The 6,008-nt window shown below is 37.7% G+C and overlaps 1 long non-coding RNA gene across 2 annotated transcripts; it reads right to left on the bottom strand.

Annotated features, from left to right (window-relative positions):
- Positions 1-702: 702 nt before the first annotated feature.
- LOC133782489 (uncharacterized) lies at positions 703-2,596 on the bottom strand. 2 transcript variants are annotated; one of them, XR_009870550.1, is made up of 3 exons: positions 1,900-2,541; positions 1,685-1,788; positions 703-977 (listed from the first exon to the last, which is right to left on the bottom strand). It is a non-coding gene; the product is annotated as an uncharacterized LOC133782489 (long non-coding RNA). The 2 variants fall into 2 exon arrangements; XR_009870549.1 differs by having other exon boundaries at positions 1,685-2,596.
- Positions 2,597-6,008: the final 3,412 nt, after the last annotated feature.

Below are 6,008 nucleotides of genomic sequence, written 5' to 3'. Positions count from 1 at the left end.
TGTTGCAGTTGGATATCCTGTCCCATGGTCAATCCATCAAAGAAATTACTAGCTCCAATTACGGCAAGGATGACATGAATCGGGTCTCCTTAATACAAGTCAATGTAAGAGATTTCACTGATTTTCCTTCAATCGATTGAAATATTAAACTTCATTTATTATGGTTTGTCAAGACCTCAACCTAGGCTGTGGCAGATTTATAATATCCATAACTTGGTTGGTCAAAGGTCAAACTTTGACATGATCATTTAGTTTATATTAGACAGTACTATAATTATAAGTGAAAACAATGAAATAAGTCATATAATTATATATAAAAATATTAGTGATAAAAGCATAATCATTTATCATTATACATAGAACAATAATATCCCCACAGTTATGTCGTCACCAAACAGTTAAATTTAATAAGTCATAAAACATCCAAAATAATACTTAGCACCCACCATTCCTCATTCCTAACTATTACATAGCTGATTTAGATATACAAACCACTAGGTTCCAAATTGAATACATGTCACAACCCGAGCCCTAGGCCGTGACAGATTTGTAATATCCATAACTTGGGTGGTCAAAGGTCATACTTTGACCCTCGGTGGAAAATAGTCTTTATAAATGATCCTTTAATTTATATTAAATATTACTATAATTATAAGTCGAAACAATGGAATAACTCCTATAATTATATATGAAAATATTACGGATAAAAGTAGGATCATTTATCTTAATACATAGAATAATAATATCCCCACAGTTATGTAGTCACCAAACAGTTAAATTTAATGAGTCATAAAATACCCAAAATAATACTTAGCATCCACCATTCCTCATTTCTAACTAGGACATAGCTAATTTAGATGTACAGACCGATAGGTTCCAAATTAAGTACATACAATGTTCAAAAGATAGGACTATGACACTAAACACATTGGCTTCAGCAATAATTCACACTTTTCCACGTTCGCGTCACTAGGCTCCTGGAATGGGAGAGATAGGGGTGAGCTTATAAAGCCCAGTAGGAAAGCAACTAACAACATAGGACTCAAAAGTTCAATAAAAACCCCTGCATGGTTAGCTTTTTAAAACAAAACATACATCATCATGTATAAACCAAAATAGAGAGAAACCACAAATAATCATAAGAGCATAGCTACCAGTGCACATCACACCGTCCACTAGACCCCTAGTTTCCGTTACCCGCCATAGAAAATCTGACATCCTAAACCGGGTAGCCGGACCTGATAACCACCACAATGGGGAGGCTCAGAACACTTCCTGTATACAGATGCTAGGTCTTTACACCTACAGGTGAGTGGACACCTGATCTACCTATGATGACACAGAGACTAGGTCGTGAAACAACAACGTGCACCAATCATGATCACTATGGCTCTCATCGGTATAACCAAATGCAGGTAAACATGAAAAGAAATAAACATATTCCCTTTATATTTTAGAAAATTGGGCAGCATAACAGCTACATTTGAATAAACCCAAAAATCATAACCTGCATAAATAAGTAAACAAAAATATATATTTGGCACTCAGTACCCTCAGAACAGATCAGAAAACATGCAGGTTAAGTTTTCAATTTTTCAAACATTTTATAAATATCGAAATTGGAATATGTTGAATGCAATTTGATACGAGTAAAATAAGTCCAATAGTCTATTTGAGTCCCTACCTCTTTAGATACCTCCTTAGAATTTAATCCGAGCCCAAAGCAACGCTCCTAAGCTTATCGATGATCTTAGAATGATTTAGTCCGATTTTAATATCACGTTTTTCCTACGTGCACCAAATGAGCAAACGATTATCATCATAGCATTCCTTATTCAAAATCGTGCCCAATGACATATAATATGACCATATTTAAAATTTCAAGTTCCGGAACCTTACCCAAGCAGTGCACTATAGCGGTTGGTGGCGGTACCGGAAACGTCGACGAATATATGCATGGCATATATCAAAACGATCCTCGCGATGAGTACATCACGAAAGTACAGCTCCTTCGCCCAAATGACCTCCGGTGTCGCCGGAAAACGCTTCCAAAGGGCGGAGATACCCAAAATCTTGCCGGAGAAAAACGGCGAGTTGACCGGAATGACCTAGTGGGTTTTGCTCCTCTCTCCACGCTGGTTCCAAAGGTATCAACCACTTGCCGAGTGGTGGTCGGAGTTGGCCGGAAAACACAGTCAAAGTTGACGGACCAAAATTTGACTGACTATTCCGAACAACTTACGGCGAGTTGGGCGGTGCCGCTTGGTGGTTGAGGTCGCCGGAGCAAGACGAATCCAATGAGCCGCCGTATGCCAAAAATGGTGGTTGCCGGAGGTTGGGTCTTAGTGGTGGTGGTGGTGTGTTGCCGTGGAGAGAAGAGAGAAAAAAGAGAAAGAGAAGAGAGAGAGGGCAGTCGGGGAAAGAGAAAGAAAAGAAGGAAAAGGAAAAGAAGAAAAAAAAAGAAAGAGTCCACTGACTCTTTTCACTTAAGTGGGTCCCACCCATTAATATATATATATATTTATTTGTTTTTCTCAGTCTTTACAATACATATATAACGTCCAAAAGATAGGACCATGGCACTAAACACATAGGCTTCATCAATAATTCACCTTATCTATAATCACGTCACTAGGATCCTTGAATGGGAGAGATATAGGGGGTGAGCTTATAAAGCCCAATAGGAAAGCAACTAATATCATAGGACCCAAAAAGTTAAATAAAACCCCTGCATGGTTAGCTTTAAAAACAAAACATATATCACCATGTATAAACCAAAATAGAGAGGGACCACAAATAATCATAAGAGCATAGCTACAAGTGCACATCACACCTTCCACTAGATCCCTAGTTCCCGTTACCCACCATAGAAAAACCGACATCCTAAACCGGGTAGCCGAACCTAATAACCACCACAAGGGGAGGCTCTGAACACTTCCTGTATACAGATGCTAGGTCTTTACACCTATAGGTGAGTGGACACCTGATCTACCTATGACGACACAAAGACTAGGTTGTGAAACAACAACGTGCACAAATCATAATCACTATGGCTCTCATCGGTATAACCAAATGTAGGTAAACATGAAAAGAAATAAACATATTCCCTTTATATTTTAGAAAATTGGGCATACACCTGCATTTAAATAAAACGCAAAAATCATAACCTGCATAAAATAAGTGAACAAAAATATATTTGGCACTCAGTGCCCTTAGAACAAATAGAAAACATGCAGGTTAAGTTTTCAATTTTTCAAACATTTTATAAATATAAAAAAAATGGAATATGTTTAATGCAATTCAATACGAGTAAAATAAGTCCAATATTCAAGTTGAGTCCCTACCTCCTTAGAATTTTCAATCCAAGCCCAAAGCAACGCTCCTAAGCTTAACGATGATTCTAGAGTGATTTAGTCTGATTTTTATATCATATTTTTCCTACGTGCACCAAATGAGCAAAAGATTATCATCATTACATTCCTTATTCAAAATCTTGTCTAATGACATATAATATGATCATATTTAAAAATTCAAGTTCCGGAACCTCACCCAAGCGGTGCACAATAGCGGTTGGTGGCAACAGTGAGCGGTGTACCAGAAATGTCGACAAATATATGCATGACATAATCATAACGATCTTCTCGATGAGTACATCACGAAAGTACAGATCCTTCGCCCAAATGACCTCCGGTGTCGTCGGAAAATGCTTCTGAAGGGGCGAAGATATCCAAAATCTCGCCAGAGAAAAACGGTGAGTTGATCGAAATGACTTAGTGGGGGACGTTCCTCTCTTCACGCTAGCTCCAATGGTACCGACCAATCGCTGAGTAGTGGCTGGTGCTAGCCGGAAAACGCATTCAAGGTTTAACGGTGAAACTTCTGAGTTTTCTTCTAGGCGAGTCTCCACTCCATTGCCCACCAAACTTTAGGGATGAGTTCGTTGCCAACCACTAACGGTTCAGCTCTAGCGCGTGGCGGCAACAGCAACTCCAGTGGTGGCTGCCTGGTACCTTGCTATGGGTTGTTGCAGAGAGAAAAACAAGGAAAGAAAAGAAGAAGAAGAAGAAGAAAGAAGGGTCAGGTAGGGAGAAGAAAAAGGAAAAAAAAAACTGACTATAATTTTTTTTAAATAAGTGGGACCCACCACTTATAGAAAAAAAAAATTCTCTTTTGACTTTTTAAACTTGAAAAGTCTCAGGTTTTACATGGTTAGTTTCTATAATTTTTTATGAATTTAGAGTTTCTAGAGTTTCCATGTATTTACTAAAGTTTCTAGTGTCTTCATGTATTTACTAGAGTTTTTAGAATGTTCATGTATTTACTAGAGGTTTTTGAGTCTTTAGCATTCTAGAACTCTCATTTCTTATTTGGTAGATGAGAATTATCTAGAATAATCTACTAGCTAATAATTTAATTGTGTTTCTAGAAAAGTCCATAGAGTCCTATAAATAGAGATGCAGTCTCACCATTTTGTATCAAGCCAAAAACACAAGTTGACTTCTATAAAAAAGCCTCCATCATAATATTATCTCTCATATTAACCTTAGTTTTCAACAAAGTCTTCAAGTTCTCTTCCAAGTTTATCTTAATTTTCAACAAAGTTGTATCAGAGCATGGTCTTGAAGAAAAATGGCAAGTGCATGAATGATCCCCTTCCAAGTTCCAATGCTCACCAAGAGCAACTATGGCAATTGGAGTATGAAGATGAATGCGCTACTACGAGCTCAAGATGTTTGGGAGGTTGTTGAGAAATTCCATAAAGAGCAAGAAGATATTGCTCTTTCTCAAGCTCAACGGGAAGCCGAGATTCAAGAAAGAGAGACAAGAAAGCTCTCTACCTCATCTATCAAGTGGTGGATGAAGATGCATTCGAGAATATCGCAAATGGAACTATGGCCAAAGAAGTGTTCGAGAAGCTTCAAACTTGCAACAAAGGAGTGGAGCAAGTTAAAAAGATTCGTCTTCAAACTCTTAGAGGTGAGTTTGAACTTTTGCTCATGGAAGAATCTGAATCGATTTCTTATTATTTTTCTAGAGTATTGGAAATTGTCAATCAATTAAGAAGAAATGGTGAAGACGTTAGTGAAGCAAAAGTTATAGAGAAGATTCTTCGCGCTGTAACTCCATCCTTTTAATACATTACTGCAAACATTAAAGAAAATAAAGATTTAGAAACTATGACTGTTGAGCAATTCATGGGTTCTTAACAAGTGTGTGAGGAGAAACAAAAGAAGCAAAAGGAGATGGTGAAGCAATTACTATAACTCAACTTGAAGGAAGAAAATTTCGGCAATAGTAGAAATCAAAGAGGAAGAGGAAGTGACCAAGGAAGCAGACGTGGACGTGGCCATGGACAAGGAAGAGAAGGAAGGGGTGGCTTCAACAACTTCAATAATGGAGAAAGAAGTCAAAATCCACAAACAACAAGAGGACACGAAAGAGGCAACTCATGGTCAAGGAATGATAAATCCCACATCAAATGCTATAATTGCAATAAGTTCGACAACTATGCCTCTGAGTGTCGATCAAGGAAGGTTGAAGAAAAGGTCAATTTCGTTGAAGACAAAGGTGGAGAAGAAGGAACATTGCTACTAGGTTGCACAGAAAAAGATGAAGGCCAAGAAAATAGATGGTATCTTGACACCGGAGCTAGCAATCACGTGTGTGGACAAAGAAGAATGTTCGTGGAGCTCAATGAAGCGGTAAAAGGAAATGTCTCTTTTGGAAATGAGTCAAAAAATACCCGTTGAAGGCCAAGGTAAAATTCTCATACGCTTGAAAAATGGAGGCCATCAATTCATCTCAAATGTTTACTTTGTGCCTAACATGAAGAACAATATTTTGAGTTTGGGACAATTGCTAGAGAAAGGTTATGATATTCACTTAAAAAAAAATAACATTTTCTTAAGAGATGATAAAAGTAATTTGATTGCCAAGGTGCCCATGTCAAAGAATAGAATGTTCCTCTTGAATATTCAATATGATGTTCCAAAATGCCTAAAGGTCTG

The sequence above is a fragment of the Humulus lupulus genome, chromosome 6, assembly GCF_963169125.1.
Source record: "Humulus lupulus chromosome 6, drHumLupu1.1, whole genome shotgun sequence".
Classification (NCBI taxonomy): Eukaryota; Viridiplantae; Streptophyta; class Magnoliopsida; order Rosales; family Cannabaceae; genus Humulus; species Humulus lupulus.
This window is presented reverse-complemented; position numbering and strand designations above follow the sequence as displayed.